The sequence below is a fragment of the Chiroxiphia lanceolata genome, chromosome 3 (genome assembly GCF_009829145.1).
Source record: "Chiroxiphia lanceolata isolate bChiLan1 chromosome 3, bChiLan1.pri, whole genome shotgun sequence".
Classification (NCBI taxonomy): Eukaryota; Metazoa; Chordata; class Aves; order Passeriformes; family Pipridae; genus Chiroxiphia; species Chiroxiphia lanceolata.
The window spans coordinates 69,268,714-69,292,936 of NC_045639.1; the positions used below are offsets into that span (position 1 = coordinate 69,268,714).

The 24,223-nt window shown below is 41.4% G+C and overlaps 1 protein-coding gene across 4 annotated transcripts in view; it reads left to right on the forward strand.

Annotated features, from left to right (window-relative positions):
- Nucleotides 1-24,223, forward strand: part of FYN (FYN proto-oncogene, Src family tyrosine kinase) — a 143,521-nt gene that overhangs the window by 36,058 nt on the left and 83,240 nt on the right. The gene's annotated exons all lie outside the window — the stretch shown is intronic.

Below are 24,223 nucleotides of genomic sequence, written 5' to 3' on the forward strand. Positions count from 1 at the left end.
TGACAAGGACATCATCTGCAGTCAGGCCTTACTGTGCTGCTGTAATGCAAACTAAGGAAGATAATTTCTTCAGCCTATATGCCATAAAAACCAACTTTCTGTGGAGAGCTCTCTTGAATCTCAAATCTGTCTGGTTTTCTGTTCTTCCTTTCCTGTTTCTCTTTCATGTTTGCACTCTGTACAAAATATCTGTATTGCTGTATGTCTGCTCTGTATTATTGGATGCTTTGGGAAAAAGCAAGTATCCCTTTCAAAAAACCTTTTGGACAGCTGGTATAAGGAAGGAAATGGCCTGATTCATGTATTTGAATTACTGACACAGTCTCCAAATACCTCAGATTGCCAAGTCAGGAAGTCTTTTCAATGGAAGTCAGGGACCTAATTCTTTCAAATAGATAAACCACGCAGAATCACAGCTATATACTTCTTTCTGACAGGTCTAATGTTATTGATGAGTGAGAAGCTATGGTGAGTTGATGCTGGCTGGATGCCAGGTGCCCACCAAGCCACTCTATCACTCCCCTCCTCAGCTGGACAAGGGACTGAGAATATAACGAGAAGTTCATGGGGCAAGATAAGGACAGGAAGAAATCACTCAGCAGTTATCATGACAAACAAAATGACTTAACTTGGGGAAAATTAGTTTAATTTATTACCTATCAAAGGAGAGTAGTATAATGAGAAATTAAAACTAAATCTTAAAACCCTCCCCACACCCTTCCCCACCCGTTCTTCCCAGCTTAACTTTACTCCCAATTTTCTCTATGTCCTCCACCCAGCAGCTTAGGGGGATGGGGAATGGGGTGTGTGGTCAGTTCTTCACACATTGTCTCTGTTGCTCCTTCCTTCTCAGTGGAAGGACTCCTCACGGTCTTCCCCTGCTCCAGTGTGGGGTTCCTCCCACAGGAGACAGTTCTCCATGAGCTTCTCCAACATGAGTCCTTCCCACGGGCTACATTTCTTCATAAACTGCTCCAGTATGGGTCCCTTCCACAGAGTGCAGTCCTTCAGGAACAGGCTGCTCCAGCGTGGGTCCCCTACAGGGTCACAAGTCCTACCAGCAAACCTGCTCCAGTCTGGGCTTTCACGGGGTCACAGCCTCCCTTGGGTTTCCACCTGCTTCCGTTTGAGGTCCTCTGGGGATTGCAGGTGGATCTCTGTCTGCATCACCATGGACCTACATGGGCTGAAGAGAGAAAGCCTGCCTCACTGTGGTCTTCACCATGGGCTGCTGGGGATTATCTAAAGTTCTCTATAATGCTGAGTGTTGCATTGTTTACATTTATCAAGAAGTAACATTTTTCTCATGTTTTGTGCACTCCAAATCGAAAGTACAGCTGATTGGGATTTTTTTTCCCAGATAGTGTTCCATTTTTATTCCTGCATGAATTGGCAGCTGAAGAAGTCTCTTGTTTCCTAACCTCATTTGGAGCTAGGAAAAAAGAAGCAAATATGAAGTTAGCCCGATTTTGCCCCTGTGTTTTGCTCTGATATTGACAGTTCTACACATCCTAATATGTTCTTTCCTTAAAACACCAAATTATGAATGCACTTTTCCATTTATTTCACTGCTTTTAAGTCCAATAAAGGTTGCATAAAAACTTAGAGATCAGTATCCAATAGAGTAAGTTTAAAAAAAAAGACACCAAAAATTTTATTAATGAGAAGATTCCTTGTGTATTTTCCATCTTGAAAACAAATGTATAACATGAGCAGCATGTATTACATGAGCTTATTAATAGTTAACCAACTTCTGAAGAATCCTGTGGTACTTCCTTAGCAGACGCTCAACACAGAGATGTTACAGTAACCAAGGACTTGTCCCTACCTGAAAATAACACATAATTTGGTAGAACTGATAGTGAATATGTTTTTTCATGGGCCTATATTCACTGTTAAATTGAAGCTGCCATCAGGATGTTCGGTCCTGTGAAGTCCAGCTAGTGTATTGAAGTAGTAATGTTCTGGGTAATACTGACTCATGCTTAAAGATGCTCCTTCCGGTGTGGTGGCATTTACTGCAACTCTTCTCTGCTCAAGTGAGAGACTGGTCTATGAGGTGTCACTCTGTGACCCCTTCCAAACACTGAGCGGTCTCCTTCCCACACAGTGTCACTTGTGCAGAGTTACCTCTTGGCTGGCTATCCATTGGTGTAACTACAGCACTGTTTCAGATACAGGCAGATGACTTATTTCCTGCAGAAAATCCTAAAGCTAAGGATTGGACTCAATGATCCTTGTGGGTCCCTTCCAACTCAGCAGATTCTGTGATTCTGTGATCATTTCTATAGAGCTGCCATCCTATGCATAGCTCTCCTACTGACTGTTGAGTAAGTCACGGTAACTGCACGTCATAGTGGACTTGGAGAGGTAGAGGTGAGAGGAAGCATTGGAATAAAAACTCTGATCTCATGGCACATGGCCAATATCTAAATTAATCATACATCTTTGTCTTTTTCTGGAGTGACTGCAGAGGAAGAGATGATGGAAATGAGAGTGATTTCCTACAAGAAAATAATTGAATTGCTGAAGAGAACGAATGTGTGAAGACAAATCTGCAGATAAGAGTTAATACTGCCTACTGATTTTTAAACTGTGAAAGGAAACTGGTGAATAAATAGTAAAGATTATCTGTTTCTGTGAAATGTTTCTCAGTAGTAAGTGTGAAGGAAAGTAGCTGCCATTAACCTCCTGTGTAGGAGCTTATAACTGATGGTGCAATAACAGTAACCATCTTGAGAATCATGTGGCCTTGAGGAAAAAGAGATGATTCCTCCATGTTTCTGGCTTTCCTTCTGCGCAGTGGTGCTTTTTGCAGCACTGCTCAAGAATGTCCTGCTCAGGTGTGAAGGAAGAGGGCTGTCTGGTGTGCAGTGCCTTGGCAGCCCAGATCACTGTCCTATACTTGAGATATGCATTGCGAGGCTCGCCAACTAGGGCATTGCTAGGGACACATAACAGTGTGTAATTAATCTGAGAGCATATTAGGTTCTTACTTTGATTGTAAGAATGTGTGTCTTGTGGGACGTTCAGATGAGGGTTTAAGATTTCATTCTTCTCCAACTACCTCTCCCCATACCAGGCTTCCTAAGAAGTAAGGATGCTTATAATTTTGATCTCTTAACTGTTTATTGGGCAACCAAAGGTGATGCTGCCACAAAGTGACTTGTGCTTTTTTGGGCTATTTGAGGAAACTGCCTGGAAAAATCCAGCCTCATCCAAATGCTAAATTGTATGCCTAGGATAACTAATCACTTTTTAAAAAATTAAAATAATAACTGTCATTGATTTTTTTAGAGCTGTTTTGTATAATCCTTATTTGCATAGACCTCAAAATGTTTCATAGGGTGAGTGAGTATACTTCGCTAGCTCAGAGTAGAGTCCTACTTTTTAAGTGGGATTTTGTTAGGAGTAGGAGATATTCATAATGTTTCCATTTGAGGCTCCGAGTAAGATTAGACAAGCAATTTTAAATTGTACAAGTGCTGTTTCCCCAAGATATATAGATTGAATAGTTTTGGGGTTGTTGTTGTATTTTTAATTCTGCAAACTGACGCCTTGAGCTTTTATTATCTCATGTAATAGAGGAAAAGCACATGTGTGGAATCCCAAATTATTTACCCTTTTTCAATATTAGTTTTGAGAGCTGGGCAAACGTGGACTATGAGATCTTAGGGTGCTTAGTGGAATGTTTTTCTTTTTGGGACACTTTTCTGTTAGGAATAATGAGGTGCTTAGGTGCTTCCAGTGGGATTTGGATGTCAGTAGAAATCTCCCATGAAAGAGCAGCACAGTAAAGCTTTTGAAACTGGAAGGCTTTTTCTTTCATGAGATATCTGGCCCAATGTATTAAATTACAGGTAAGAGAACATTGTGTTGCTGAAGTTGTTAGTGTCCTTGGTGAGCCCTGGGTTATTTTCCCCCTTTCTCTACTATTCTAGGAACACGCTGCTGGGGGAATTGGCAGTAGGCATCTCAGATACCACATAGCCTATGGAAGGGGAATGAATTTCATTCCTCACTGCTCCCTTTATCTCCTGAAGAAATGTTGGTCCCTAACACTTTGTCAAGGTCTTTACACTTGCAAGGAAGGAAACTTCCTTTTTTTTCTTTCTCAGTGAAAGTTCAATGATATCTGCAGTTCCTCTGTCTCCGGCACCATGCTCAGGTAATCACTTAAACTCCCCACCTCAAAATAGATGGGGGGTTGTTTAGTGAGTTGCCATCCCCACTGGTGGCAAAAGCCTATTCAAGTATGACCTGACTTTTCTTTGTATGGTCTACTGAACGTGGTGAGACTCAGAGGATATTATTTTTGGGTGCACTGAGGAACATAGAGTGACCACAGAAACAGATAAATGCAGCCACTGACCTTGCTGTTACCAAGTAATCTTCCTCTCCCAAGCACACATGACTAATCACAGCTACAGAGAAAGGCAAGGAGATAAGCTCAAAGGGAAAGAGAAATCAGATTGACACAGATGTTTCACAATCTGAGAGTTGTGTGGTCACTCATGTAAATCAGGTTACAAGTAAGGAAAGCTTCTGTGTTTTGCATGCTTGTGTAAATCTAATGTCTGCTTGCAACTGTGTTTAGCTGTCTGGATGGGTGTTTCTAGTGCAGATTGCATTCAGAAATATTAATGCAAAATATTTTAAATCCTTCATGTTCAGTTGCTTGTGTATACCACAGACTTTCTCATTTTCAAGTTAAATTAGAAGCACAATCTAGTTATTTTCCCACATTCTCTTTCATGGAAGTAAAAACACAAAGCTGAAGGAACATGTGATTATTCAAAATACTGTTGGCTACCCTGTTAAAGTTGTAGAGCTAAAGTCAAGGCAGTCCTTAAGGATTTAAACTTATAATGAATAGGATTTAAAAGCCAGTTTCCCAAATACCATTTTTGTGATTTGTTCCTAAATCTTTTAACAACAGTTGACACATTCGTCTTCACAGTTTGTCACAGCTGAGAAAGCTACAAACCATCTTCCCATGTAAAAGCAGAGATGAGAGCAGAGTGCACAAATTAAAGGGAAGCCACAAAATTGTTAGACTGCTTTTTACTACCCTGAGGTGAAGTTCTCCTTACTTATTATGCAGAAGCCTGAATGGAAGAGAAAGTGAAACTAGAGCCTGCCTCCATAGCAACACAGGCTTCCTCTCAAAGCCTCATGCAGTCACAACTGCCTCCACAGAGCAATAAGGTGAGAGCCACTGCTAGCACTGGTCACTCGTGTTTGTACAGGGGATTTGTAGCTGACACAGCCTGCATCTGCATTCACCCTTCCAGAGGGATGTAGTCCAGACGGATGTTTTAGCTGCTCCCTCCACTGAAACCACTTACTCCTCTGAAAAAGCAAGTGATATGCTTTGTAGCAGGAAGAAGTACTTACTCGGAAGAAAATGGTGGTATGAAGTAGATGATGCTGCAAGTTCATATTTAGACAACTGCTTGTCAAAGCTCTCTTACAAGCCCATGGGACTCTGTCTCCCTGTGTTGCCTGACCAGAGTCTGGGTATTTCTTGCTGGATGAGGTTCAATCTTATGAGTATTCAGGGCATGTGCACACAGATATCCTAAGATAGAACTGTTGGAGTCTTGGCTATGAGGTGTGCAGCAGTGGAGAAGCTCTGTAGAAAGTCTCCCCACACCTCCCGGAGAAGAGACTAGATTTGGTGTTTCCAGAACCCAAACACATGTACATTTTTGACCTGTTGGTTTTCACACCTGCTGCCAGCTGTGCCCTCCTGCCCTGATCCCCACCAGGGGAGCATTGTGCAGGTTGTAGAACAGAAACTATCAGTGGTAAGCTCTTGTGTCACTGTGTGAGAGAGAAGCGTTGGTGGGGATTTTTTTTCTGGAGATAACTTCCTCCTCATATCCACTTCTGACCTTCTTCACTGTCCTGGAAATTCCCTCCAGTAACTGGGCAGCATCATCTGACATTGTCATACACATTTCCTTCACCTTCTGACACTAGTAGGCAGAAGGAGGTACATTTTTTCTCCCATACCTCTTTCTCCACAGTTCAGAATTTCTTCTGAGGTTCCTACACAGGCATGAATTTTTGATCTGCTATCAACCTGCCTTCCGGTGTGTGTCCTCTTTAGTTCCTCTCCCACAGTTTGGGGTTTTGTAATTAGACAAAGATGATGCTTTGCATGCTGTTTTCTAAGCACCCTCCAGCAAAAGGAGTCTCTCCTCTCAAAAGACAATGAGGGGAGTTGTCAGGTGGGCAGAAGAGGCTGAAGCTGGGCTACCTGTCTGTAGTCTCTGCTGAGAGCCTCTGGGGTGTGCATGGGACCACAGGTCCTGCTTTCACCTCATATATCAGCCACGTTCTGAGCAATGGTGCTAATGGGCATGGGGTATTCCCCAGCTGGGCATAGACCTGCTACAGGTGCTCTCTGGCTTCAGAGCTGGAGAGCAGCTCCCTGGCAGAGAAGGAATCAAGGGGGTCATCTGGAGAAGCACTTGGGTTTCCTTTTCCAATATATTGTAGGGTTTGCTTCCTCAACTCACCAAAATCTAAGATATAGACCTACAGCTTTTTAGTGCAATATGAAGGATCAGTTTTGAGGTTAAAAGAAAAAAAAAAAAGCATAAAAAGTATCTTCTTTTTTTTTTCCTTGCTGGTATTTGTGTAATGTGTGTTTAATAAAAATTTAATAAAAATTCTGTATCTGCTAAAGGAAAAAATAGAACTTGTCAACATTCATCTGTGAAGACACTTCACTGGCTTACTGAGTATAAAGGGCTAGTAGATAAATTCAGTCATTCAGAGTCTGAAGAGTGTAATATTTCAGTTTGCCCAAAAATCTTTTAAGAAAACTTAAAAGAGCCCAAAGCTTCAAGAAAGGTTATTTGCTGTGATTTGTATACACAGATAAGTACAGGAGACCTGATAAGATTGTCTGTGCAAGATGTATCAGCTGGAGCCTTGCTGTATTCATCTTCAGTGCCAAGCAACTCCGATTACTCTTTGGTCAAACAAACTTTTTATTCATTGAAGTGCAGTTGTTTGCCAGAGCTATTTGCTGTCATGTGTCAGAGGGGGTACAATTAATACATTGTAAAAATATTTTTTTTTTTATTAATGGAGTATGCTATGGAGATGTAATGGAACCGTGCTGGCAGTGCTCTAAGGAGCAGTGCAGGGCCAGGATAAGGATTTGCCAGATCACAGCTGAGCACTTGAAATTCTCCAACCAGCAGGAAGGAAAAAGTACACAAGAGAGCCCGTGGGAACTGTATTTTGGTTCAGCAGCATCCGTTAGATTGTCAAACTGCCTGTCTCAAACTGTTAAGATTGATAAACTGCCAGTAATTATCATTTAGAAAATTAGTGGCTGGCAAGACCATCATGAACATCACATGTGCTGGTTGGACTGGTTTGAAATTATTTTGCTTTAAGAAAAAAAAAAAAAAAAAAGAAAGAAAAATTCCTGAGCTGGCATCTCCTCCAAGAATAGCATTGAGTTTTGACATATGACAGTTGGTGCTGGCAGTAGTTATTTTTGTTGTTCAGAGTAGGCTTGGGAGATACTTTCTTGGAGTGCATCTTGGAGTGCTGTTTACCATTTGGGTAATAGGGCAATTGAGACCTCTGAATGTTTGTAGCAAATCTAAATAAATAGCTGAGGCTAGTGGGATCTCCCTTCCCCTTCCTATCCTTCCTTGCCTATGACACTGGACAGAGAGAAATGAAAATACCGGTTGCCAGAAGGAAAACTTACTTATTCTGCAGTTGATTTCCATCCACTGTAAAGAAACTGAGTCATTATGGAAGGGCTGAGCAGGGCAGAGCAAAAACTTAAAAGCAGCTTTGGCTGCACACCACCATCACTTCATCTCCTCACAATCCTCCCAAACAGCCCGTATGTAGAAACCATGGCTTGAGGCAGAGCAAATGTAATTTATTTCCTCCTGAAGGAAGCTGAATGCCACCATGACCAAGACCTAGGGATGATATGAACACAACTGTATCACATGGACATTGCTGTGAAGGAAGATGGGGGTGGTGAAAAGGCCATGTGGAAGCTTGCATGATGTTTTTTGTACAGGAGGTTTGTGATTTGGTCGGCCATCAATGAATAAGTGCAAAGTCTCTGAGTCAACGATCTGTAAGTCTGAAGGACTCCAAGAAAATATCACTTGTATTTTAGTGTGTGTACCTTTCTACTTCTGTTGAGTGCAAAGGTGTAAAAACTTTGGGTGCTCTCTGCTTTTCTCTCCGAACCATGGTTCAAGACAGGTCTTCTGGAGTGACACAGCCAACTTCTGAAGTTCCTGCTCTCACTCACTCTCCCACTACTGTTTCATAATTTAAACCAAAACATTTTGGAGTGATTGATTTTAAATCCCCACGTTTCTAAGACTCAGCGGTCAGTGCAGTGTAAGTGACAGGCAAATCAGTTGAACTGAGGTAGTGACGAATTGCAGCAGAACAGCCTCTGCATCTGAGAGAGGGAGACTTCAGGGTTTTTCTTCATCAGCATTTCCAATTTGTTTTGGAACTACATGTTTACAATAGGTGATACCATGTATCAGCTTAATTTAACCCTTCATAAAAGACAGAGGGAGAATTTTCTCTTTTCAAACAATGTTTCAAGTACTATGAAACAAGTTGCTTGCTTATGACTTGGAGAGTAACAAATACTATGTCACAAAAATGAAAGAAAAACTTATTGCATTTCATTATTTTTTCTATGTGAACACTTTATCTAATTCTGTTGATCTAAAATTATAAACAAATTTACCCTGATACAATCTAATTTTCATTATAGACACCAAATGCTATTATGTTGGGCAACGAATTGGCTTAAGATAATTCTGTCTTTACAAAATAAGATTGTAATCAACAGATTTATAGTTTAATAAAGTCTACCGATATATGTATACCCTATAGCTTTTAAAGCTTTATTTTCAGTTCAGAGTTCCCATTAGTCTAATTTAGGGTTATTGGTACAATCATTAGATTTAAGATATGCCTTTTCTTTTAAACCAACAAAGAGTGTCAGCATGAGATACTGAAAAGAAGCAGTATGAGGGAATCATCTATGAGGGATTTTATTGGAAAGCTGTTAGTGGACAAGATTTATTGACAAGAGTATGCAATGAGAGCCTGTGTTTGGAAAGGGCAGGGAGCAGTGAGGATATGTAGGATATGTAGGATCCCAAGAGGGAAAAGTGAGATTTTAGTCTAAAACAATGCCAAAATGTAAAAAGTTTCTGTAGATCAAAAATAGTTTTTTCTTTCTTTTCTTCTTCTCTAAGTCAGTCTAAACTGTAATCTCTAAACACCATGCTATAGTTTATTGGCCAGATAGCACTGATCTTGAGTTTTAAAAGCCCACCAGCAGAACTCTTACCTATATGGATGTAGAGAATCAATTGCATCTTATTTGTGGAAGTACTTAAACAGAAGAAATTTGGAGTTTGTCTACGTGTGCATGTTTTAGTTTCTGATTTATTCATCTACTTTTTTTGTACTTTGAAACGGTGAATCTGCTCCATTTTGCTTTGTTTTCTAAAACAGCTTTTTGTTTTCACAGAATCATAGAATGGTTTGGATGGGAAGTGACCTTAAAGGTTATCTATTTTCAACCCTCCTGACGTAGGCAGGGACACCTTCCATTAGACCAGGTTGCTCAGAGCCTCATCCAACCTGACCTTCAATGCTCGATGTGATGGGGCATTCACAACTTCTCTGGGCAACCTGTTCTAGTGCCTCACCACCCTCTGAATAAAGAAATTCTTCCTAATATCTCATCTAAACCTACTCTCTTTCAGTTTAAAGCCATTGCTTGTCCTATCACTATATGCCTTTGTAGAAGGCCCCTCTCCAGCTCTCTTGTATCCCCCTTTAGGTATTGGAAGGCTGCTTTAAGGTCTTCCTGGAACCTACTCTTTTCGAGGCTGAAAAATCCCAGCTGTCTCAGGCTGTTGTCATAGGAGAGGTGCCCCAGCCTCCTGATCATCTTCATGGCCCTCCTCTGGACTTGCTTCAACAGGTCCACATCCTTCTTATGCTGAGGGCCCCAGAACTGGATGCAGTACTCCAAGTGAGGTCTCACAAGAGCAGATTAGAGGGGGAGAATCACCTCTCTCAACCTGCTGGTCACACTGCTTTTGGTGCAGCTCAAGACACGGTTGGCTTTCTGGGCTGCGAACGCATGTTGCTGGGCCATGTTGAGCTTCTCATCCACCAACACTTCCAAGTCCTCCTCCTCCAGGCTGCTCTCAATCCATTCTCCATCCAGTCTGTATTTTCTCTTGGGATTGCCCCAACTCAGGTGTAGGATCTTGCACATGGCCTTGTTGAACTTCATGAGGTTTGCACAGTCCCACCTTCAAGCCTGTCCAGGTCTCTCTGGGTGGCATCCCTTCCCTCCAGTGTGTCAACTGCATCACTCAACTTGGTGGTGTTGGCAAACTTGCTGAGGGTGCAGTCATGTGCCTGCAGTTTGCTCAGCTCCTCGCCTGAGCAAACTTGCAGAAATAATTAATTAAGCTTGGATAATAAGCAGACTGTGGATCTGGGTCATTTGTAACAAATAGGTGAGATTTTGTGTGATGATTTTGCTAACATGATGAGGTGTGTATACAAGAATGTGAGTTTCTAGCTGGCTAGTTGTATGTGACCAGAATTAAAGTATGTATACTTTCGTTTCAGAGAATGTATGAAAGGTGAGAATATGTGCACTTGCTCTGGTTTGGGATATTCTGAAGGGCTGGCTGGGGAGAGACTGGCATCTCTCTGTCCTGGTTTGTCCTGCTTCTTGTTTCAAGGAATTGTAGTCTTCCTTAGATATTATTTGGATTAATGTTGCATAAGAGCCTGTAATTAAACATATGAGGCATGAGGAACCTGGGAAAGAGCAGTCCTGCTCCATTCTGTGCATCCATCACCAAGGACAGGCCCAGCTTGGAGCTGTGAGCAATAGGCCGTGGCATAGGCAGCTCTCTCACCATGACTGTCCAGCCAAGGGGGCTGGGGAAGGGTGCTGCGACTGTGCTGGGACTCAAACCATGAGTCCTCTTTTGTGCTAACAGCACAGGGAGACCTTATCTCTAGTATAACTGGAGCCAGCAGGGTGTATGTCGGGGAGCACCTTCCCTTTCTCCATGCCCCCCTTAACCCATGCTTTCAGAGTAAAGAGAGGGTTTCTCTGCTTAGAAAGCTGTGTTTCATGAGGACAGGAACCAAGAGACAGGTTTTTTTCTATGGAGAGTTGCTATAAATAGCTTGCTCTGTTAACATAAATTCTTTCACTAAGTGAATCCTACAAATAGGGTTTTGTTCCAAGTCTACAAAATGCTTTGTATGCCCTTGTTACTTTGTATGTGCTGATGCCGGCACTTCCCCCCACAAAATGAGAGGTAAGCCTCACACTTGCAGGGCAACATTGTTCTCTTGATGGAGTGAGGGGGTCAGCCTTCATAAACAGGCCTGCTACAGCTTTAAATTTTTACATCATCGGTATCAAAAGGACCGCTGGACATTTTTAAGGCAAGTAGGGCAGGACTTTCTGAAGTCCACACTCATCGGTGTTTAACCCTTCAAGTAGGCTGCAATGTTTTCTACTGCTCTTCTCTCTAATGCTTGCAGTCAGTCTGGGTCAGAAGCTGTAGCTACTGCAAGCCTTGAAAGCGTTGCAGGGCTTTTAGGAAGCTCGTAATTGCTCCGCTGTGAATCCTAGAGTGAGAAAGAACTTGCCCAGGAGGAAAATGTCTTCTGTTACTGCTAGAAGCTCTACAGACATAAATGATCCCAGATGTATGATATTCATCTGTTGCTCTGCAGCTTTTTATTTTCTTCCTTTTACATAGTCCTAGTACTGGAAGTCCTCTCCTAGGGAGAAGATTTTCCTGTTTCTGTTTAAATGTGTTTCCGCATTTGACTATCTGATGCTCTCAGTCCATGTCTCTTTCCCCTCTTCACATAAAATGGGAAGTTGCTGAAATTTTAACAGAGCTGAAAGATGTGACCCAGAGGTGTCTGCCTGGAAAAGGGAAATGCTTTGGTGTTCAGGCAGTTGATAAAACACACGTGTTTATGAAGAAGCATGCTCTCTCCTGCTTTTTATCCTTTTTTAAAATGCATCTGTCTGCTTGTGGAAACTGCTTGTGGAGACTGCTTGTGAAGACTTCCCTCTCCATACACATGTATGACAAGGTCAAATACAATTCCCTTTCTCGATACCCTTTCATGCATGAAGTGTGCTTGCTATAGCTTGCTATAGCTCTATGTCTGCATAGGTGAGTTAAAAGTGGAGTAAGCAGTGGATGAGCATGTGTAACATGGGGAGAGGAAGCAGACCAAGCACATCGTCTGCCATCCAAGGTGAATACTGCAGTGTGGAGGGAGTAGGGCATGTTGACATGGCAGGTGGCATTTCTGCATAGGCTGTCAGCTGCAGTGCCATTGGCTTTGTGGGACTGTCGTGGTCCCAAATTCTATTGACAATTTGCCGTTGATTAGCTGATTATGGTGTTTACTGTTGAAATCTTCGCCACTTGCCCTTGCAGTGGCTCACAGATTGTGCAATGGTTTTTGGAGGGGAAATTAGCTGGTTTGAATACTCAAAAAGAAAAAAGAAGTCTTATCTCTTTGTAACTCTCAGGCGTGCATCCCTCTTTTTCTCCGTAGGATTGTTATGGATATGTACTTCCAGAGATTGTACCATCAGCCTGTACCATTCACATATTTTGTAGAGTTCATAATCAAATGTGTTCGTGGCTGAAAGTGGCACACGTGCTGTTCTGAATGCTCCTTCTCAGATGTCTCCTGCTTCTGGTAACCCACATTCTGCAGCTGGAGGCTGCGCTCCAGGCACCACATGAATGGTGTGTCTTGTGTTTCACTGAGGCAGAGTGAATTCGATTCTAGGTCAAAACCAAATGTGACATTTCCTAAATGCACAAGTCCAAAGTAGTTACAGCACTAAAAAGTGGAGCCTGTGAGTGCTTTCTGTGTGTTATTTCTCAGCAATTTATGGTCTATTTTACTAGAGATGGGAGGGAGGTTGAATGTGCTTTTATTATCCTGGTTATACCTGGAAAACTGAGAGCAGGGAGAAAATAAACCACTGTCACTTCATCACAGTGGGGTGCAAAAGACTTACCCTTACAGTACCAAAAATCCACTTTTGTTGTTCCAGGGTGAGAGTATCCAGTTTACAAACAGTGGCCTAGATAATACCTGCCAGCACAGCTCCTCAAATCTGCAGCCTGCTTCTCCCTGCTCCACTCTTTTTCCCCACAGTCCTCACAGGCACAGCGAGAGCAGGCAGTGACCCAGATGCACTGCTCTGAAAGTGCCATTTGTTTCCAGCACTCAGCATGCTGACAAATTTGATACATGGCTACACACGCATCCATCACTGGACCAAAATACACATCTCCAGTACTGTGAAGGGAGTTGTATCAGATAAGCCACTGCTGACAGGGCCAGTAGCTGCTCCCACGTCCTGTGAGGTGTGTGCCAGCGTGGGTGCATGGGACACCTGCCCTCTGAATGTGGACAGATTTGTTGAGCTGCATGATGCAGTGCTGGTTACAACAATTGCTAAATTTTTTTTGACTGCTTAAACTTTCCACGGGGCTAACAGGAAAGCATTTTGCTACTATGTGCTTTGTAACCAGTCATGCTAAGAAAAAGAAAGGAGAAAGGCTTTTTTCCACTTCATTCATTTTTTGTCAGGGAGTGCAGGGCTGTGTTCTTTCTCTTTTCCTGTTCTTCTGATATAACTTTATCTCTGATTCCTTTGCCATAGACAGAGTGCCATAGGCAGAGCTATTACATGTATGTATGCGAATATGTACTTATGCAAATATATATCTATAAAATCATGAGTCATAGATATGTAAATATATAAGATTGTTAAGATTGGAACATAAAACTAGTCCTTTCTCTCCTCATCTAACCTAGAACCTCAATTAGTCTTTCTTCACTTCTTTGTAGATACCAAGCCATCAAGTCTCATTCAACATGACTAAACAGATATCCATTGATACATCCCTTTCTCTCTCCACCTGCAGCTCTCCACTATCTCACGCCTCTGTTGCCATGGACAACACCAGTGTCCCTCAACCAGGCCAAGAGCTGTCCATCTCTCTATTCTCTCTGTCTTGACTCTGAGATCAGCAGATTCTTGCTGCATACTGTCTCTTAATAAATGCCCTATGTTATCCAGATCACACAGTTGAAATCCAGACCACACAGTTGAAATTCACATCTAAGCACTCATTTGATGTCTTAAATTATAGCAACATCATTTTCTCTAGCCTTTTCAAATTATAATTCCATCTGTTCAGAATGTCTTTACAAATGGAATTTGTCCCATTTCCTCATTTTTTAAGTGCAACCTCCCCTATGTGTTCCTCTACTGATTTCTTTATCATTCAGCACAAGGTACCTATCTTTATCACCAAAGCCTCTCACTCCCTCTCTACTTCCCATCTGTCAGCCTGCTCCAAGAGGGCATCTTTCTGCTGACCTAACCCATCCTGTTAATGTTGGCAGGACTACTTTCTTCTTCTCCTTTAGGTCTCTCCTTTAAAATACTCTTTCCTTTTTTTTTTTTTTTTTTTTGTTCTCTGGGATGCAGGCAACACAGAGCACCTCACCAGCCATGTTTCACTTTCAGAGTGTAGCACTTGTACAAGTAGTAAGCACTCATTGTAGTAAATTTAGACCTTATTGAGATTAAGGCCTTAACCAGCATCTTCTGTCATTGCAGGCTTTTAAAAATAGGCTCAACATGCATGGTAATAGCAGCATTGTAACCATGGCAATGCAAGGAAGGCAGGGTTTGCAGGCAGGGATCTCTTACCAGACCAATTGGCATGTCTGAGGGCTGGACCAGAGTGACACAGGGATGACGTTTCAGGCTCATGAAGGGACTCTGAGCCCCAAAGCATATCTGTTTTTCCCCAGCTGGGTCAGGTAGCCTAATAAAAAGAATAACATAAGTGTAGTTGATCCTGCCTTGAGCAGGAAAGCTGCCTAGATGGTCAGTCAAGGTCCATTTTAGTCCTGTGGCTCTGTTTTAATAGGGAGAGCTGACTTTTCATTTTTTGTGTGCTGTGCATTTGAGCATATGCTGATCTGCTGATACCAACAGAAGGCCTCTGAATATCAAGAAACCAGAATATCCTCATTAAGGATCTTCTTGGAGTATATAAGAGCAATGTATCGCTCTATGAGTGAAGACTGACTTTGTGCAGCAATAAAACATCAATATTAAAAAGGAAACCAATGACACTTCTGAAACACGTCTGAGACAGAAATCCAGATGCTGTTTGGGGATATAGGCCCTTAAGCTTTACTGTCTCTGCTACTCTTTTTAAAGCTGCAGCTGCATAGTTGGGAGTGTAGAAGGAGGCATAGCAGGAGAAAAAACAGATTTTTTAGCCTCGTTTCCTGAGGAAGTGCAGGTTAGGCTGTTAACTCGGTGTGTTTGTGCGCCAGTCCTTGTCTTTATAACTTTGCAGGCTGTCTCCAACCAGGGAGGGGCCTTTGGGGGCAGCATTGGATTTCCTGGTTCTTTCTCCTGTCTATTAACTGCTGTGAGGAGATGGGCTGGATGTAGGGGCAGCAGGGACAGGGTGCCGCAGGCATCCCCAGAGCAGTCAACCAGCAGCTGCAGCAGAGCTTGCACAGCAAATGTGACTGGGTACTGGGCATCTGGGACTATGGGAGAGCCAGGAGCACCAGGATGCAGTCTGGGAGGGACTCTCATTGTAAATTTAGCATCATGAGCCCAAATGAGCTGGAAATCCAGTTTCATTAGTTCCACTGATCAGGCATTTGCTTAATCTTGGAAAACAAAAGAAAAAAAAAGTAAGAGAGTTATACTGAATAGTAATGACATTTTAAATCCATAGAATATTTCAGCAAAATAAATGCTTTTGTGTGGCTTTTACATTGCAAAGAGATTTATATTAATGTAGCACAATCCTGGAACTATGTGAACCTTGTGTTTATTCTGGTTCACACTGGGACACTTGCTTTCTAAGGGGAAACCTGATGTTTTTAAGGGCAATGTGAATGTATAAAGACTTGATCTTGGGCTTGAGGCTGAAGCATTATGTCCATGCAAAATCTTTTCATCCATACTTCTGGTATTTCATTAGTACTACTGGTACTTCATTAGTACTTCTGGTGTCCTGAGCATTTAATTTCCTGTTTTCCACTATGGGAGAGACTTTTTTGGAAGCCACTAGAGAGCAGGGTTGGTTATTTGGGGTTTTTTTGAAAGTAAACTGTCAAAATACAGTGATTTTTTTGTGGCTGTTCCTTTTATTTATTTATTTCCTGAGTATAGAAACCAACAACATGAAATCTCATCATTAAAGTAAGTAAATAAATAATCAACTGAGTAGTATGAGGGACACCCTTCTCTTTTTTCCCTTCCCTCTCCACTTTTCCCCACCCTCAGCCCATTGGTGATTTTTCCTAGGTTTGGCAAAGATGCTTCTCAGATTTAAAGCTTATATTTCCTTCCGTTTTGTCTTGTGTGATGGGGAAGGACCTCATTTATTTGCTTTACTTGTCTCACTAGAAAAAAAAATAAACCAGAAAGTCAAGTTTTTTGTTCTTCTATTTCCAGTACTCTTGTTTATTTTGAAACTTCCAGAAAGAGATAAAAACAGCTTAAGAAAAATACTCTCCAGAGTAATCCTTTAAAGAGCAGCAAACAAATAGTGCAGATTGGTCCTAAAGGCTGTACTTCCTTTCTGGAGAGGGAGGGAGGTGGGGAGAGAGGATGTTTTCATTTTAGCTTTGCTCTAATCATCCGATCTGGGATTTGATAAACTCCACAAGTATGAAACTGCTGCCTCCTCCTGTCTTCCCCCTTCCTGCCTCTCAGAAGATTAAAGTGAACATGGCAAAAAGGAAACAGTTTATTTTCAGCTTGTTGTAGTTAATAATTAGTTTACAGTGCAGCATTCTGATTGTTTGTGTTCTAATCCTGTTGCTATATCCTTTTCTTACACTGTTTACTTTTCGCTTCATAGGCTTTCTTTGATACAGAAATAGGTTTACGGATAGTTCACTTTTGCACTATTTCATCCTCTTTTCAACATTTTAATATTTCAAATCAGGAAATGCGACCACATGTAGGTGGAGTAGCTTCTGCAAAGACACGCCTTGCCTGTCCCCACAGTCCCCCAGCTTGTGGGGTGCAGTTGCAGACTGTGCCATGCTTTCTTTTCACTCTAACAATTTGAAATTATGGTAGTTAGGAAAACCAAATGTACACACTATGGAACAATCAATCCATTTATGTATTACATGTACAAGATATAAATATTATTTGAGACACTCAAAATTAGCTAAATCTCTGTATTGGTTTAACTACAAGAAGTCCTTAGTAATACACAGTTCCCTCTTCATCCCGAATTTGTTCAAAGTGGATGTCTTCTGGTTCTTTAAACCTTAGAGGCCTGGAGGTAAATTTGCCAGGACTTGAGACTGTTTCTTCCTATGAGTATATTTTTTATGATTTCTTGCACAATGGTAATGGCTTACATTATGGGTACTATATTATTGCCATATTAGCATCTCTAGTCTATATATACTCCATATGGGTGTGTTCATTTTCATTGTATATCATGGATATAATGTCCTTAATTAAAATCTTGCACATTGATCGAAGTGCAAAAATATTTATTGCATAAGTAAGATTCTCACTTAAGAGGGAAAGGGAAAATTGTTTATAATAACAATTGTTTACAAAAACAGATTTTTGTATATAAAACCCCTACATTTGCCTTGTAATGTAATTGCACTTCTAAATGGCCTTTACCGCCTCTCCAGAAGGTTTGTAAATACGCTGTTTAGCCAGTTTCTGCTAAAGGTTCTGCTTCCAGGCCAATCATGTATCTCCAGAAAAAAATGTTTTCTTTTTTGAGAGACACTGCAAAATCAATTAGTAAAATAGAAGCTTCTGAAACCTTACATTATGCATGCTTTTTTCCTCTTTGCTGTCTTTTTAAACTTTCAGAATAATGTGAATGCTTATTTCTAGCCATAAAAGTGTTTCACTGATGCCACTGAGGTATTGGGCAGGTAAGGATATGCAGGCTGTGGGTGCGGGAGAAGGACACAGCGCTGGCTCTAGCCACCACCTCCCTGCCTCACTATCTGCTTGTGCTCTCTCTCAGCCCCAGGGGTGCCCAGCAGCATCTCTAGGAGCCAGCTGAGAGGGTTGGAGAGTTCAATCTATTTTTAGGACTATGGGCTCCATTCATTTATTTTTTAAAAAATTGTTTGGGGCATAGTACTTCTTATTTTTTTGCAAAGAGGAATGCAAGCACTCTTCCTGCAATTAATGAAGTAATTTTCCTACTATTTTGAGAACTAAAGTACATTGGTACTATCACGTTTGTCACATGTGAGTAACATTTTCAGTCTGAGTGCATACTCGGTATTGAGCTTGCTAATAGCTTTCCCTATGGATTGCTGAGCCCTCGTGATTGCCGACAGCCACCTGACGCAGGGGCAGGCAGTTCCAGTGGGGAGACTGAGGTGTGCAGAACACACTCTGGCTTTCAGCTCACACAGAGCTACACACTTCCTCTCTCCCCTGCAGCGTGAATGGCCTGGGATGCGACAGGTCGTGGGTTCTTCTCAGAACAAAAAGACGGGATTTAGGAATGGGCCGTGAGTGCCATCACGATTGCCTTTCTGTCACCAGTGTCCTCACCATGTTGTGCTCCATTTGCTCACCATAACCACCAGCTGTCCCAGCAAGGGTTTCTTAATGCTGTTGGCATCTTCTGATTCACTGCATTTGCCCCTGCTACCTGTCTATACACATCCACACATTCTACCTGTATTGGCTCTTTCCATGCAGGAGTGCTTGGTTAGATGGTGCCGTGTTTTCAGACCCTAGCTTCTTTATGCTTTCAGCTGTCTACTGTGTTACAAAGCAAGCTGAAGCCTGGTAAAGGAACTGTGAATGAAGATTTTGTTTAGTTTATCCAGCTTGAAAGTTGAGAGGGGGAAAAGGTACTAATATCACCAATACCGAGCTGTCAATATCAAGGGACTTACACTGCCTGTAGGAGGGAAGCATCCTAGGGTGAAGGACAGGAAGCAATCCTCTTCAACAGCCACAGGACGTGTGGACCAGCTAACAGCAGCATATCAGTCAAAGATAAGTCAATACAGCCAATGTGTGAGGATATTGAAGTGTCACAGAAAAAACACTGTCACAGTTCAGCTTAGGATCTTTAACAGAGTTTGTAGGTTTCTTTCTCTTCATAGCTCCCTTTTATAAAAGCAGAAAAAATTCAGGGAAAGCCTCTGTATTTTCCTGGTGTTCTTCTCCCAAGTTTCCTGTTTCTTAAGATTTGTTGCCACTGCAAAAGTGGCTTTGCATCTGAGTTCCTTCTTCTCCAAATGGAAAGGGCAGCAGGTTGAAAGGTGTGTTTTTGGACAGCAATGAGTTTCATGGTACAGATAAATATTCTTGTTTTGAAACTACTAATCTACTTTTGGACTCCTTTTTAGAGAGGGACCTTAGTTATCCTTATTTACATCGTGCATGTGCATGAAGCTTTCAAGTAACTCTTTCAGAAATCCAGTGACTATCACATGAAAAAATAATTCAGGGTACCTGTCCCATAGCCACCGTCCTCTTTCCAAGTTTTGGCACTCTTGCATGGGAGGACAATAGTAGTGTTTAGTCTTAGTATGAGTCTTCTAATAGTGTTGCTGTTTGCTTTCTTTTTTCCTTTGCTGTTTTCCAGGGTTATGCCTGGACTTGTTGCAAGAGTTGATTTTGATGGAAGCTCCCTCTTTCTGTCCTCAGCTCTCTCCCACAGCTCTCTCCCCAAGCCTGTTGATGACCAGGCTTTTTCATATTGTGTGCCAGCTATCTGGGACCATCACTTAGAAAAGCGTAGTTTCAGGCCAACAGGGAGGCTTTTGTCTCTATCTAATAGCAAGCCTATAAGCTTCCCTTAAACCTTAAATGTTTTATTGTTAGAAAGCTTTCAGATGTTCACGGGATAAGGGGTCTTTATATGTAATCTGGCACTGCACTGTAAAAGATTACTTTATGTAAGTTAAGATGTGCAGTTCCTTTATAAACTGGCCATATAAAATCATCATGCAGGAGATTGTTTTTCTTCTTCTGTTCAATGTTGCTTTCAGAAGGCTTTTTTTGGTTTTGTTTGGTTGAGGGGGATTGTTTGGTTTTGGTTTTAGTAAGATTACAAATCTTAGGTGGTGGGAATAGGCGGAAAACATGCACCCTATTAAAAACTGAACACATACACCTCCATACATTTGTTCGAACACCGGTGTCAGCAGTGTCCTGGGTAACAGAGTCCTCAACCTGTTTAAAAAGGGTAACTCAAGACTCTGTTATAGGGCCATGGTAACCTAATACTGAAAAGTACCTTCTAGACCAATTCATGGCCCAAAATCTATGTAGTATGATGTATTGTAACATAAGCATGGCATTAGACAGGCTATTGCTCTGCAGACCAACCAACACTTTACGAAGTGGATCCAGCTTATTTATGTTACACATGCTGATCCAGACATGTTCATTTGTAAACTGTTCTCCAACATGAAAGACTTGATCTTCCCAGTTTTTGCCAAGTAAAATAGTAGCCCAAGCACCAGGAATGCCTGCTTCTTCTTGAGATTTGAAAAAACAACAGCAGAAGCATGTTGCTAATATAAAATTGACAGATGTTTATGTAGATATTCTTCTGTGTTTGAGTATCATAAACTAAATTGCATCTACTAGCATTTGAAAAGTATGTAAGGTCACTTATGACTTCAACCAGCCACTTCCTCCAGCAGGGTGAATCTCGTTTGAGCTGCAACATGTACCAGACCAGAATACTCTGTGTGGCTGTTTTTATGCTTTCATACATGTTAATATCTATTTTAAAGGGTGGGTGAATTGTTACTGAACAATTTTTTGCTTCAATTAAACTCAGGAGTTTTGTGGGTTCACACTAGGATTTTTCACAGTACACTTGATCCAAAGATCCTTGAAGTTGGTGCATGCAAACGGTTTTGGGAGTGCAGAATTGAGCAAAAATGAGTTACTGTGTCTACTGTCAGTGATTTCTCTTTAGCCGGTAGTAATAAACTTAATTCTGATCCCAGTATGAACTGACATAAACATATCTGAAAGTTGATGAGGCAAAACAGAGGTTGTCTCATGGAGCAGACAATGTCATGAAACTGAACATGCAAATGATATGTAGTTATGCTACTCACCACATTCTGTTTCACAAAATACTTCTTTCTTCATAAAAAGAAAGTAATTTTTATACAAGGCTACATAAATACACTGCTGGTATATATGTAACACTGGGAGGGGAATATGTGTTTTTGGTGAAAGATGACAATTTGTTGAAGATCCTGCTGCCTACAGGAAAAGGCTGTTCCTAGCAGATAACTCTGACTACCTCCCAAGAGTGTTTTGTTTTTCTTTAATGTTTCAAATCAAGTCTCTTGGAGATTCAACTCAACTTTCCATGTGTGTTGGTGTGCTAAGAATTTTCTATATCTTACCATTTAGGAGGAGATGCTTGGATAGCTTTCGTTTGGACACTGCTTCTGTATTGGCAGTGATGTGTGTGTCACAGTTTGGCGTGACTCTGTTATAAATGTTTTGGACTGGAATGGGTAGCAATTCCAGCTTCTTATAGGAGGCTGAGGTTGCTTAAATATAGTACTATTCAATTGCTTCTACTTTAAAACAGCTTCATTTTTTATTTGATTTTAGTTGGCAAGCAGAACGGGAGTTTTTTTTCAGAAAAGATTTTCTTTTTTAGCATTTTCCTTCACCTGCAACTTCTCTTCCTTCCCCTGGCCACGGTAACAAATAAATCCAAACATATACTATAAGCCATTCAGTTGGTGCCAGCAACCTGTTGGATATTAAGGTATACCTTTGTACACTTATAAGCAGCTCTTCATAACCAAAGCATATCAAAATAGTTTATGGTAAATGTCTCTGTTAGAACAACTATTTGTGAAAATAGACATTCATAAGAAGGGCACCTTTCACTGAATAGTCACATGGCTGCTTCCAGATTTTCATTTTCCCAAGCACAGAAACTTGGGAAGACAAGCTTTCATTTTTTAGTAATTCTGGTCAGACAAGCCTTTTGTCACCTCTTCTATTTATTATACTAATTGTAAAAGAAGCCTATATTGGTATGCTTCGAAACCTATATTAATTTATTTTGCATCTCCTATGCTGTACTTTCCAAAGCTGTACTTTTCCAAAGCTCTTCTGAAAAGTGCTGGTCCGAATTTGGAGATATGTAACATGATCCAGAGCCTTAAAAAAAAAAAAAAAAAAAAAAAAGAAAAAGAAATATTCCTCCTACATGCTTAGGTAGAATGAAAATCATTAAGACTAAAACTGAGTTCTGTACAGGCCCCCAGCTGAATACAAAGAAAGAGTGAATAATTTTTGGTTTACTCTGCAAGCCATGTCCAGCCCTTGCCCTTAATTATGTAGCAAAGAGTTTCTCTTCCCTTCTCCCTTCCTGCTGCTCCACTTTCAAACCTCTCATCTCCGTTGTAGCCAAAGAGACAGGGCATGTGTTGTACCAAAGCCAAAGACATCCCCTGAAAACTTTTAAGCTTTCTACCCCCAAAATTCTGAAGATCTTGCAAGGCTAGAGGCATGGCAAATTTTGTCTCTGCCTCAGATTTAACTAGGCACTCCTTGCTAGTTTTTGTCATACATGGTCTCAGTGGAGGGCTTGGACTAGACTCCTTTGGCATGTATTAAAGTAGCTGCCTGCAATCCTGTACTGTAACAGTGGAATTCCACTGTAGGTTGAAACAAGCGCCACAGCCAAATAAGTGGACCTGTCATCATTTCCATCCTTTCCATCCTTTTACCCTAGAACCAGCATAGGCTTCTTTTTTTCTTTTCTTTTTTTTTTATTTATGTTTTTGTTGTTGTTTTTTTGGGGGGGTTGTTGTTGGTTTTTACTTATTTGCAAACTAGACTGAAGAATTCCCCCAATTGATTTCAATCCTGGTCGCTGCACAGGCATTTGTGCAGGGGCAAGGGAAGGAGGAAGTACTGCTGGGGCTGCATCCAGAAGTTCCACACCAGTGCTGGTCAGGGGTTCAGCTCCTTTTGGCAGTGGTGCCAGCCCCTGTCTCAAGTATTTATGGCACCAGCAGCATGGAGTACAGAGTTTCCCTTATTTGTCACTTCTCTGAGGAAATTATTAAATCAGTCTCCTGGTGTAGAAGAAAATAATGAGCTAATCTGGAGTCGAGATGCTGTTGGATTGTTTTGGACCTGGCTCATTTCTTAAGCCTCTAACTTTTCTGCATGCAGATGTTATCCAATTAGTTTGGAGGCAGAAGTAGAGTTTCTTAACTTGATTTTTTCTTTCCGGGCCAAATGCCTGGAAGCTAGGGAGGGAAGTGGATGGCACCAGAATAATAACCACCTTCCCTCAGTTTGAGCAAAGCAGTTAAGACCCAATTTTTTTCAGTGTTTTCAAAAATTCTGCCAAGATATACAAAAAGTAATGGGGGAGGAGGGGTGTTCATTTTTCCTCTTTATTCCTTGAAATGCTCAGGTTTTTTCTCAAGCCCTAAACAAAGAAAGCAAGCAGAGAAGAAGGCGCTTTGGTTTGTACTTTACTGATAAAAAGTGTGTTCCTAATACCTCTCTCAACAGCCTCCTCTGATTTGTAATGATTCTTTTTTTTTTCCTTGAACCTGAACCCTCCACCCAAATGGAGTCTCAGCTTTATGATATCAGATGTCTGCTTGCTAATCAGGATTTAGAGCAATGTGATCCAATTGTCGTGTTTTAGAGGAATATTCATTTGTATATTGCTTAATGGAAATTCTATTTTCATAACTCCTCATTTAAAGATGACCAGTAGAAGCAATTCGACCTATGAAGCCATTCCCCTTTCCTTTCCTTTCCTGTTGATGCTTACAGCATCCTTCAGGAGAGGTGCTGGCGCAAAGATTTGCTGTTTCTGCAGCTGAAACAGGTTTTTACGATCAGTAGTGCAGGGCTCCAAGTCATCTGTGTATAGCTGTAAAGTTACTCATCTAGCAGTAATTTCACAGATACCTGCCTTGTGGAAAGTTCGGCGATGTACTTGGGGGAGAATGGGACTTTAAAGCAGTTCAAATTCAGTCTGCCTTCACTGATGTGGACACCTGGGCACTGAAAAGTGTATCC